At 41.3% G+C, this 13,317-nt stretch overlaps 1 pseudogene; it reads left to right on the forward strand.

Moving 5' to 3' along the window:
- The first annotated feature begins 1,491 nt into the window (after nucleotides 1-1,491).
- LOC101607642 lies at nucleotides 1,492-3,001 on the forward strand (annotated as a pseudogene).
- Nucleotides 3,002-13,317: the final 10,316 nt, after the last annotated feature.

Raw genomic sequence — 13,317 nt, forward strand, 5'->3', positions numbered from 1 at the left:
AAGGCAGGCTTATGGATCAAGAGGACATCAGCAGTCTGCAGGTCTTTCCTCACATGTCTCAGAGCCTCGGGGATCAGAAGTATTACCCACAGTCCCTTTCAGCACATTGACAACACACAATGCCCTAGCACAAGATTCTAGTAGCAATTGGAAGGACACGCAGGAGAGAAAAGACTGCAAATCTTTAAAATTCTTATCTTAAAGGTATTGCTAAGCTATCTCTCCCAGTCATTATCTTATCTCTATCAATATTTTATCAGAGTAATATAGAGATAGCTTTCAAAATTTCAGTTCTAAAGATGAATTTTTCTCTGAGTTACACTATATAGTTTAGAAGTCTACCTATTGGGCTAAACATATCAAAACCACAGCAGTGGCAACTGCAGGTATTTTAGTTGTACTCTTTCTTCACTAGCACTTTTTTTTTTTTTGAGGTCGGGTCTCACTCTAGCCCAGGCTGACCTGGAATTCACTATGTAGACTCAGGATGGCCTCAAACTGGTGGCAACCCTTTTACCTTTGCTTTAGGATAAAAGGTATGCACACCACACAGGTCTTAAAGCAGATTTCTTAAACTATGATCAAACCGAATTTGGGCCAGGGATGAAGGATAAGATGCTACTCTTAAGTTACAACTTCATTTCATTTTCTTTTTCAGCATAGAAAATATATCTTCATAAAAATGACTTCAAGACAACATTCAATTAGGGATGGACCCTGACGTTGGGGAAAATAGGAATGTAACAACCTTCTAGAGCACTTCTGAAAACTGGCATCACTAAGTCTCAAAAAGCAAACCAGAAAATTTCTTTAAGTTTGTTCATATCTTCAAATATGACTATGAAACACAGATATGGTGCAGCCATTAATTTTGGGAAGTCAAAGATATTCTGTTCTTTATTTAAGTGATAAAAATATGTCTATTCATAATCTTAAATGTTAACAATACTGTCTTCATCCAACTGATAGCTAATTACCACAATACAGACTTTGAAGCATGGAGTTAGTGTATTTCAACCTTTTTATATAGTGGTAAAAGTCTGGAGCAAAACAGATAGTGCTGCATCTATTGCAAAACACTTCCATCCTGGACAAATGACTGATTTTTTACTGCTATTCAGGATATGTGTGCTTGTTATTGGAATTGTCTACTTGTTTCAATCTATAACTCAATTGACAAGAAAGTAACAAATAGAAGCTAGCTGTGGTCATTCGTCATTTGTCATTTTTTTTTTTTTTTTGCATCTCTAATTGGATCATCTCAAACCTAAGTTAATTCTTATTAGCTGTCCCCACTTCTCTTCCAGACTGAAAAGGAATTAAGGCTATTTACTCCCTGAAAAAAATTATTTTGAGTACCAAGTGAAATACATCATGTAAAATATTAGCACCTTGAATAATTCTATTAAGTAACCATTTTATTTTATTTTAGTTTTGTTTTTATTTAAATGAGTAGTTTCCTCAATGCCAATACCACCATTCATAGGAATTATGTCTGCTTGTTTTGCTTCCAAGTCAGTGCTCATAGAGATTGACTGGAAAGCCTCAGCTCAGAGTCCTGCTTCTCCACCAGCTTTCTCTACCCACTTTAGGGACGTTCACCCTTCTGAGTTCTTTGAGCTTTGTGATGGTGAAGATGCTAGTGTTTTAAGCCCAAAGAATTGTCATTGCTCTACTGAGACCATCTTCAGACTCTAATGAAAGACAAACTTAACTGCCAGCTTTGTAAATGAGCAAGAAGTCAAACATGTGATTCAATGTATCAGCCTCATAAATGTCAGTGTGTGTGCATATACATATGTGTGTGTGTGTATGTGTGTGTGTGTGTGTGTGTGTGTGTGTGTAGAGAGAGAGAGAGAGAGGAATTATAGACCTCCATAGCTTCTCCAATGTTTGGGAAAAGACCAGAGAAAATGTTCTTTATAGACAGGTGAATTGCAAAAGGAGATCAGGGGAGTCACTAAGCTAGGCATCACATCACATGCATAACCCTCTATGAGGTTAGGGATAAAGCATACAAAACAGAAAAAGGTGCTATACTAATTGACATCCCCCAGGAAAGAATCACGAATGAGTGCTGGAAGTTCCTCCCAACATTCCCTGTGCCAACAGAGCCAGCAGGTCAGGTTCAGTCTTTTAGACTGCAACACTTCAATGTCTCTTAGATTCCATTTTCTTAAATGTAAAAGAATAATAATGGTATCATCCCCATGGCATGAGGCTACAACAAACAAGTGTGGGTAAAGCACTTACCAGTATATTTGGCATGTAAATGGTCTTGTTCTTGGCTAATATTATTTTATAATCTGCTTGAAATTGCCCACTTGGAGGAAGAGCTGTTGAAAATTTAAATACATGCATAAATGAATAAATGCATGCATTAATTAAGAAGAGAGACAGGGGTTGTCAGGAAAGGCTTGCTGGAAGATGATACTTGGCCAAGATTTTCAAAGCATGAGCAGGATCTGACTGGAGAGCAGTCCCTTCCTATCTGCTGGGCAGAGAAGGAAGGTCCAGAGCAAAGTACTTTCCAAATGATTAAGCAAAGATGAAAAGAGAAAGCGGGAAAATGGGAAGTCTTTTGGCCCAAAGTCCATGCCCAGGGAGAAACAGAAGTATTAAAGGCTATTTAAAGAAGAAAAATTAAAAAGAGAGAGAGAGACCATGGGAGAGAATTGCTATTAAAGTCTGCTTTTGTTGGTGATGGCTTTATAAGAAAACCTCCTAAGTATGGAAGGCTTGTTAGGCCAAAGGGCTTACATTTCAAGAAGGCCCATGTGACACATCCTGAGCCAAAAGCCACCTTTTGCCTGCCCAATACTTGGTGTGGAAAAGAATCCCTCATCACCACTATATACAACTTTAGTTATAATTACCAAAGTTACAGTTATTGAAGTGAATGTGAGTGGGTCGTCCCTGGTGACACAAGGAGGCGGGATATGGACAGGTTACCAACAATCCTGAAAATGACAGGTGCGTAAATGTAATCTCGCTGGTTTGACAGCATCTCACACAGCTAACTGCTGAACATTATCGAAGACTACAAGCCAAACAAAACTACCATGACTACAATTATTTCTGAATACTACTGAGCAGCCTTGGTATCTACAGTCATCAAGACAAGTATTGACTACATTGTAAAATATGGTTAAATGGCCCAATTTTATAAACTGGCCCTTATTTGAGGGGGACTAAAGGCTTACATATTAATAAAATTGGGTGACTGAAAAGCAAGCTTACAAATATGTGTATTAAAGAGTGGATACTCAGCCAGAAAAAAAAAAAAAAAGAATAAGAAGTAATACAGGGGCTGAGGAGATGTCTCAGCAGTTAAGGTACTTGTCTGTGAAGCCTAAGAAACCGAGTTCAAATCCCAAGTGCTCACATAAAGCCAGATGTACAGGGTGGCTCATGCATATGGACTTCATTTGTTACAATGGCTAGGGGCCCTGTTGCACCCATCCTCCCTCCCTCTCCCCCCCTGTCTCTTTCTCTCTCTCTCAAATGAAGAAATAAATACCTTTAAAAAAATTAAAACATGTCTGGAGAGATAGTTAACTCAGTAAAGTGCTGGCTTTGCAAGTACAAGAACTTGAGTGCAGTCTCCAGAACCCAAATAAAGTGCCAGGTGTGATGCTCAGGGAGACTGCTCGGGTTTGCTGACCAGCCCGTCTATCCTCACCGGTGAGCTCCGGGCCAATGGGAGTGACTGTTTCAAACAGCATAGACGTCATTCCTGAGTAATGGCACCCAAGGTTGTCCTCTGGCTTCCAGAAGTACACATGGCCACATACATACAAAAAATAAAATCACCTATAAAATAGGATTGATGACATCAAAATAGGGACTAGCTGGAAAGAAGGGAATGTGTGGAAGGGTGACAGGGCAGGAGGAAGGGTAAATGGAAAGAAGGAATTATGATCATGATACACTGTCTACATGTATGGAGACTGTCCATAAAAATAATAAAAATAAATAAAATGATGCATAAAATACATTAAAAATAAAATTAGAAAAGCTGTTTGTTTCACTTTTCCTTTTATACAGTATGATTAATTTCATATAAGTACACAAATATGTGCAATATATGCATTTCATATATAGGCTATATATATAATATGTATGTATATAAAATCAACATGGAACACTTTACTGAATGTATACATGAAAGCTGCTTCTAAAATCAGTTGCGTCTCTAGGCTTCCCTTTTTTGCAGATGTGTGTATGTGTGTGTGCATGTAAAGTGTCATGTACGGTGGGTGAATGCGGGAGTGTGTCCAGACGTATATTCCCCATGTGTGGCCTATGTAGAGGCCAGAGGAGAACATCAGCTGTCCTCTGGTCACTCATCCACATATTTTTTGGAGATAAAGTCTTTTTCTTTTTTCTTTCTTTTTTCCCTCAACCCAGAGCTGCTCTCGGTGAGTCCCAGTCTTTACTCCCTGTAGTGGTTTGGGCTTAAAGACATTTGTGGCCATGCCCAGCTTTTTAGGCGGGTTCTAGGGAGTCAAACTTGGTGGCAGCTGGGCCCAAGAGTCCCTCATGTTTAAGTGGCCAATGTTTGTAACCACTGAGCCATCTCCACAGATGTAGGCTCCCTGATTTACCAATTTGGTAACTGGAAACAGACAGCTCTGACTTGTAATGATTGACAGTTTCCTTCTGTAACATGGGAATGATATCACTATATAAAAACTAAGTAAGAGCCGGGCGTGGTGGCACATGCCTTTAATCCCAGCACTCGGGAGGCAGAGGTAAGAGGATTGCCATGAGTTCGAGGCCAGCCTGAGACTACATAGTGAATTCCAGGACAGCCTGGGATAGAGTGTGATCCTACCTTGAAAAACATAAACAACAAACAAACAAACAAACGAAAGAACTGAGTAAGAGGGAAAACATGGAAATGCCTAGTACACTGCCCACACGGAGAAACTTGCAACAAATGTTCCATTTTAAAATGATGTCTTTATCCTGGGGTTTGTTATTTTGTAGGATTTTAACGTTATAAACTCTACAAGGGCTGGGGATGTGCCTCAGTGGAAGAGCCCCGATTTACTCCATAGCATCACACTAAAAAAGTACCTTTGATTTGAAGACCAATTTTAGTCAGGAAATCACATTGTATGTCTTCCTCCAGCTCTGCGTGTGTGTGTGTTTCTGCGTGCATGCAGAGAGAACACCACAATTTTATCATGTTGGAATCATGGATCTTCTACAATATGGCTTTACACATTCACTGCACTTTACCATTATTTCTTCACATGACCCCGAGTTTATTGTCAGGGCCCTTTATATACTTTTCCAGGTCATATTTTTAAAGGCTGAAAAACATTCCATCATGCCTAAGTAGCAAGTACCAACAACCTCTTTTTATTTATTTATTTATTTATTTATTTTTTAATTTTCTCATTTGAGAGCGACAGACACAGAGAGAAAGACAGATAGAGGGAGAGAGAGAGAATGGGCGCGCCAGGGCTTCCAGCCTCTGCAAACGAACTCCAGACGCGTGCGCCCCCTTGTGCATCTGGCTAACGTGGGACCTGGGGAACTGAGCCTCGAACCCGGGTCCTTAGGCTTCACAGGCAAGCGCTTAACCGCTAAGCCATCTCTCCAGCCCAGCAACAACCTATTTTTTTTATTAAAATCTGCAAATCTAATGTTTTCAGGTTATTTAAAAACCTTCCATCTTTTTCCCTTTACAATGCTCTTGCTTTTTTTTTTCTTCCTTCTAGTTCATTGTTTCTGCAGAAAGAAGGGTAGAGGCATAGAAAAAGACTGAGCTCACAAAGGAACACATCCAAAGTCTTTGAAATGCCTCCCACCTTCCATGGGCTCTGAGTGGTGGAATAATGGATTGCTTTGAGGTTAAGTTATCTGACTGTCTTGTTGTGACAGATCAAATCTGAAGGTGTGTGTTTGCTTCCAATTAACACCAACTGTTGGGATTTGAAAACCAGGTATTTCATTCATTAACCTTCAGAATAGCATTCAGAGGGGAGAATGTTTGAATTTACAACCAACAAATTATAAAGTTATCAAAAGCAGTAACATTATTGTAATGTGTATGTGGTAAGGACCGTTGGTACTCTCAGTCTTTGCATATCCCGAGGAAGCCACGTCTGCCCAGAGGACATCTGCTCTAATAACAAGAAGTGGAGAGAATTCCATGCGCCTTTACTCTTGTTGCCCTCAGCATAACCCTAACCCTGGAGGTAAATAGATCACTGGTTATTCATCTCCTTTTATGGATTTAAAAAAATGGGGGAGATGGCTTAGTGGTTAAGGTGCTTGCCTACAAAGCCTAATGACTCAGTTCCCCAGTACCCATGTAAAGCCAGATGTACAAAGTGGCTCATACATCTGGAGTTCATTTGCAGTGGCATTAAGCCTTGCTATGTCCATTCTTTCTCTCTTTTTAAATAAATAAATAAATAACAGTATTTTAAAAACTGGGTCTCAGAAAGATCAAGGGACTTGCCTAAAGTCACATTCTTACAAAATGGTGAGACCAGAGTTGAAAGCAGTATTGCTTCCTCCAAGTTATCCGTTCTCCCCACCTGTCTGTGTTGCTTACTCTGGTAATGAGGAGCATGGGGTAAAGAGGGCCATGGTCAGGCCTAAGGGAGGACCAGTCATCCATACTGCCCAGTTCCTCAGAGGCTTTGGCTCTCCTTTTGCATCCAGGGCACCCTTTTGTCTTCTTTGTCCTGCCCCTCTCCCGCCGCCCTCTGCCACTGCATAGGCTAATAGAAGTGGGAGGAAGCAGCTGGGAAGGAGTCAACATTGCTATAAATTCTGAGATCAAAGATACCCCCAAGTTCCAATCCCAGGTTTGCAACCTTCTGTGTCTGCAACCTTAAACCAGGTAAACTAATCGTTCCTTGGGTTCATTCTGTCCGCAGCAAGACACCTGCTTGTGAAGCCATAGCGTCTAGGATGATTTCAAGAGCAATGTGACTGAAAGTGACTTTGACAATAAAATCTTTTAATTACCTCACTTTGCAAGAAGTTCAAAAGTAGACTTGTCCAGGTTGATTAAAAGCAGCTCGAGGATTTTGGAGCCCTGGGTCAGCTTCTCTGCTCGGTTCGCTTTGTTCCGGTGTCTCTTCACAGTTGAATTGGCTGTCACAACTCCAAACATCAAGCCTTTATATGGCAACAATCACGCGAGAAAGCAAAGCCCTCTCTCACACCTTTTATCTGAGTTAGAGATAGTTACTATGCTCACTGATGTTAGTGGTACATAGAGGCATGAGTTACTTTATATTGCTGACATAAAATAACTTTGTAGTAGTAATATAAATGTTTACTAATATAGAGATACTGGTTACTTTATCAATTGCTGCAACCAAATATCTGCCAAGAAGCAACTTAAGGAGTGACTTATTTCTTTTTGTAAAGAAGATAATTTGATTGGGCTGGAGGGCTGGTAGTTAAGGCCCTTGCCTGCAAAGCCAAAGGACCCAGGTTTGATTCCCCAGGATCCACGTAAGCCTGTACAAGGAGGCACAAGTGTCTGGAGTTTATCTGCAGTGGCTAGAGGCCCTGGTGTGCCCATTTTCTCTCTCCCCCCTTTCTCTGTCAAATAAATTAACAAATAAAGATAAAACATTTTTAAAGACACTTTATTTATTTGAGAGGAAAGAGAGAATAGGCACAACAGAGCCTCTTTTTGCTGTAAACACACTCCAGACACATGCACCATTTTGTGCATCTGGCTTTTTTATGGGTACTGTGCAGTCAAACCCAGGTCGACAAGTTTTGCAAGCATCAACTTAAACCCCTAAGCTATCTCTGCCACCCTAAAAGGGTTTATTTCTGCCCTCAGTTTAAGAGGTACAGTTCCGCATGGCAGGGAAGGATAGCATCAGGAACAGGAAGTCACATTGCATCGAGAGTCAAGAAGAGAAAGAACAGAAAACACTTTCTGCAACAAGACTCCGCATACTAACAGTTTCACCACATTCCCAGCAGCACCAGCAGCGGGGAATTGCACCGCCCAACAGTACATCTCTCATTCAAATCACAACAAGGAGCTTTCATACTAACCTCCAGTGAACTTCTTTCAACTTCCTGGCCAGACAGGGTCTTAGGTCCTTCATCTACACCAGATGCTGGCCATGGGTACAGGGTTTTCATAACCAGTTTAGGTACCCATTTAAAGCACATTAGGTTGGACCCCTCTTTTGTGAGGAACTTCCCAATTTGCATTTAAAAACAAGTATGGTTTCCATGAGCAAGGCATGCGCGTAGAATAGTGACTAAGCAAGGAGGTACCTACTTGGTCTGCCACAGAATGAATTGTGCTTCATTCTGATGACAAGGAGGAAAAGCAAAGAGCCTAACACAGTGGGGACCAGGTCTCAAGGAAGTGCACCCCACGACCTCTTGGCAGTTGATTCTAGGATGCACTCTGAATTTGAGGATGTCTGTTTAGTCATCACCATATTGAAGATAAGAAGAGCTGTTTCCCAAGGTGGCTGAGGAGGTCAAAAAGAAACAAAACCTGGGAGAGAGTTGTGTAAGTTATCAGTCGCTGTGTAAGTATGAAAAGTATTGTATTTAACATTCAGAGTCAAAGCGTTAAAGGTGTTTAAAGTAGGATGGGACAGCAGCAGCTCGGTAGACATACAAGCAGAGCAGATAATTGATAGTAAAATCCTCGTGCGTTTGGCAATGTGATGCTGACATAGAGAATAGTACTCAGCTCATTGTTCCGCACATTCAAAAATAAATCCCAGCTTTTGTTCTGGGCCACATTGTACCTAAATATAGTATAATGTAATGCAAAAGAAAAAAAAATACTTCTATGCATTTTAACTGACACACAAAAAAGAATAACTTCTTTGCCGCTTTCAGTATCCAAATTCTCCCTCACAATTCAGCACTTGAAACTGCTAATGATGTCAGCTAGCTATGTGCTCCCATGTCATTACAGTCCGAGTCCAAGTAAAAAGGGCACAGCTTCTGCCATCCCTTTAGAAGGGTGACCAGTCAGCCCCAGGACGCCTTAAGTGCAGGCATCACACTCACGTTCTCAGTAATTGTTAAAGCTGCTCGTAAGGGCAGGAAAACCATAGCCAGCAAGTGAGGGAATCTGCATTATAATTCAATATTTCCTGGCTCTAAAGTTTACACACTTCTATTCCTATAATTTCCCCTTACTTGTCCTATATTTTTCAAATTAAGTATTACTAAAGTGATCCTTTTTTTACCACCTTAATTTTTTTTTATTTATTTATTTGAGAGAGAGTGAGGAAGAAGCATTTAGAGAGAATGGGTGTGTCAGGGCCTCTAGCCACTGCAAAAATAAAACTCCAGACACATGTGCACTTTGCCCATCTGGCTTTACATGGATACTGGAGAACCGAACCTGGGTCTTTTGTCTGTGCTGCAGCCACCTTATCCTCTAAGCCATCTGCCCAGTCCATCTTTTTTACCTGTTCCTACTTCGCTTTGCCTATCTGCAAAGCTAGTCCTACAAACATTGAATTGCTCTAGAATTTCATCTGGGAGACTCTCCAGCACTGTCACTGTCTGAAGAACGGGATGCATGGTGAAGTAAGCACATCCATGAGGTTTGGGTACAGAGCCACGGTTTAAAACATGTTTGTTGAGGTATGAAAGCAAATGACTGTTGATCATGAGACCTTAAAACTCACGTATGAAGACTCTAGCATTTCTCAAAAGTGATATTGTACATGCTACATCATCTCATTTTGTATTCAAATACTCCAACCTGATAGGCTGTTTACAAATACCTTCCATATCAAGTAAAATTCAAAACTGAGGTTATGGAACATGCCCAGTATCACCGACCTTACAATTGTACTAGTTATGAATTACTCCATAGTCTCTAGCTCTCAGCACCACGCTGTAGTTGTGTGGCTTCTATTGGGTTCACGGTCATATGGAATCAAGCAGATGACTCTTCTGTCTCAGGCTGGGCGAGCTAGTGATTGATTGGAGGGAAGGAAGGGTGTGTTTAGAAGAAGGTGTAAAAAGTTAGGAGCACAACTGTAATCTGTCATATATTCTTAAAATACCAACTGTGTGTTCTGATGGCTTTGGTCAGAGTTATGCACCTTCCACATAAAGCCAGGCCATCTCAAGAGCAACACTCCCAAGCAATGTGGCTTCCCTGTAAAGGGCCCCATATGCCATTGCTTTTGGAGTCTCTAAGCTTCACATAGGCTCGTGCTCACAGGAGGTTCCTGCCACAGTATGTGTGAGGAGAGAGAGAGAGAGAGAGAGAGAGAGAGAGCAGTGACATCCACCAGCATTCCCTTCTGCTTGACATCTGTTGAAAGAGACTCTCCGGTGCTGCTACTAAGGATACTCCTTGTCACATCCCCTGGACCTCTGCCAAGACTGCTGTGTTCTAAAAATGTCATTCTTAGCTATGTTAGACAGCTGCCAGCGTCTGCCTAGGGGTGGCATGAAGCTCTGAGCTATGTGTTAACACCAGGACTGTCATGGGTGCCTCTGACTCTTCCCTGAACCTCGCCTTTGACCTCTCTACTAGCATCTTATTTATGTTAGAACTTCACTACAGAAAGCATAGGAAGAGGGCTGAAGGAGACTGCTCAGTGATTAGAGGCACTTGCTTGCAAAGCCTGACATCCTGGGTTCTATTTCCCAGTATGCACGTAGAGCCTGAAGCACAAAACAGTGCATGCATCTGAAGTTCATTTACAGTGTCAAGAGGCCCTGGTGCACCCATTCTCTCTTTATTTCTGACTTTATTTCTGGTTTTGTCTCTTTGTCTCAAATAAATAAATAAACATATTTTAAAAACAAAGGATTAAAGAAAACTTCAACTTAAGGAAACACTATGATCTCACATGTAAAAGTTGTTTTATGGTGGCCAGAGATTGAGGATGGTTATATGGATGCCAAATGCCAGCATTATGAAAGGAGCTCTATTTTTTTTAAGGCAAACCCAACAGACTAGTCTTTTTTTTTTTTCTTTCTATGCAAAAGAGCGAGAGTGACAGAGAGAAAGAGAAAGAGAGAGAATTGGCATGCCAGGTCCTCCAGCCACTGCAATTGAGCTCCAGATGTGTGTGCCCCCTTGTGCACATGTGTGACCTTGCACACTTGCATCATTTTGTGTGCCTGATGTACGTGGGAGCTTGGGAGTTGTACATGAGTGATCAGTTTTTATAGGCAAGTGCATTAACTGCTGAGTCATCTGTCCAGTCCAGGGGTTCTATTTTTTTTTTTAATTGTGTCTTTATGTAATACCTACTTTAGGGAGTCATGGCATTAATTTGAATAATGAACCATAAATCAAAAGAGGAAGAAAGCTTTGTTTTGTGAGTAAATGCAATTCTCCATTTTCACAGATTCAAAACTTCAATTTTTACTTCTCTGTTTACCCACATCTTTCCATATCAAAAACATTAATAAATAATATATTTTCAAATATCTTAGGGTCTGGTCTAAACAAACTTACCGCTCAAGAATGATAAGGATATGCATCCAAATTTGAGCTGTGGACCCTAGGTAGTTTCCATGACTCTGTTTCACATGGAAGTGTGTTCCCAGTGAATCTGTCCTGTTCATTGCTTCAGCAAGTTAGAAACTGGTTCATACCTATAGTTTTCTGTAGAGTATGGCTGAGAGGTGACTTTTTCTCATATAAAAAGATGTTGAAGGAATAAGCTGCTAACATAGGTTCATTAGCCCAGTAAGATCACTTAAGCTTCCCCAACACACAGAACCCTGCCTACATCTAGGAAGAAAAGAGGGAATGGGGAAGCAAGTGTCAGGCCTATCTGTGTGTTTAATGGAGGAAGCTAAAATAGTTCCTCAAATACCCCCAGAAACCTTCTGAAACTGAATCCCCTGGCTACCAATAGCTAGAAAAGCAGAAAAGGAAGTTGCATTTACCTGACTTGTCCCCTAAAACAGAGGCAGAAAAGAAGTCAGGGGCTGGAGGTGGATGCTAAATCAAGGGCACCAGCTCCATCACACAGCAGGAACAAAGTGGTCACAGTTCAAATCTTCAGTTCCATTTCAGATTGTTTTAAGTTAACAGTAAAACAATGATCTTGACGTTCAAGTTTGTTTGCAAAACAAGCCCTCCCAAGAAGCCATTCTCTAAATCATCCAAGTTCTCATTTACATTCTTGACCCACAAGGAAATATGCATTGAGAAATGAGAACAGGGAGGCAATATTCAAAGATTAGAAAGGTGATCATTTGGGATTTTTATTGTGCCCATCCTCCTGATAGAAAGACTTAGAGTTCAAGGAGCTCAGGTACCCACCAACTTAACCTGTCTGCGTTCAGGAAAGGATTACCCAATAGCAAGTCATTTCCCTAGAACCCCTCACTCTAAGAAGGTGGCCCCACCAAGCAGCTGAGAGGCCCCCATTGTACACCCGTCAGTATTGGACCAGAGTATAGCTACGCTCCCGTGTCTCCACCTCATTTTCTCTTCTGACAGCTTTACCATTCTGCCCTGTGATTGCTTCAAAACTTTTCTCATTCTAGTGGGTCTTTCCCCCTTTTCTCACTCTTTCTGAACCACCCCTACATTCTGTACCCACAAGTACTCTTTCTATAGTCAAGGTTTTATCACTAAGTGCCCCCTATGCAAAACCCTGAGTGACTTTTCACTACTTTCACTTCAAACTCTGGACACCTCAATGAGTCTTTGTCAGTTCTGCTCCTCCAGGCAGCAGACACAAAGAAAGGATGAGGAGGGTACGAGATCTTTCAAGAGAAACAACTGACAGATAAGGGAAGGGAAAGCAGGTGTGGCTGAGAGAATTCCGAGACCCTGGTGCTGGCCTCACGCCATGAAGGGGAAGGAAAGGAACGAGCTCTGAGTAGGAAGTACTGAGGACTTCAGCGTAGTAGTTCTGAGAAAGTCGGGGACAGACCTCTGAGGAATCTATGATCGACTTCCCTTTGCGGGTGTCTGTGTTGAACCATAAGATCCAGCTCCAGGAGTGCTCAGCATGTTCAGACCCTAGTCAGGAGCATCCCTGAGAGAGCGCACCCTTAGTATGAACTCCAAAGTGTGGCAACTTGAGCCTTTCAATTAGCCAAACCTTCTTAGACATTTTTTTTTTTTTTTCTTTTAGACGCAGGTCAAAGCAGTATCTTCACAGGGCTACCAGAATACACCATATTCTTTAGCTTTGTGCCCAGGCCATAGTTATCTGTCACTATTGTCCTCTTTTCCCAACCTAGTTACATGGTTATCACCTCCTTCTACAGGTCTAAGGTTGTTTGTTTGTTTGTTTGTTTGTTTGTTTGGTCATCTATTCCTTTTTGCATAGTGTAAGTTCTTAATATTGCCTA

Source organism: Jaculus jaculus, chromosome 3, assembly GCF_020740685.1.
Source record: "Jaculus jaculus isolate mJacJac1 chromosome 3, mJacJac1.mat.Y.cur, whole genome shotgun sequence".
Lineage (NCBI taxonomy): Eukaryota > Metazoa > Chordata > Mammalia > Rodentia > Dipodidae > Jaculus > Jaculus jaculus.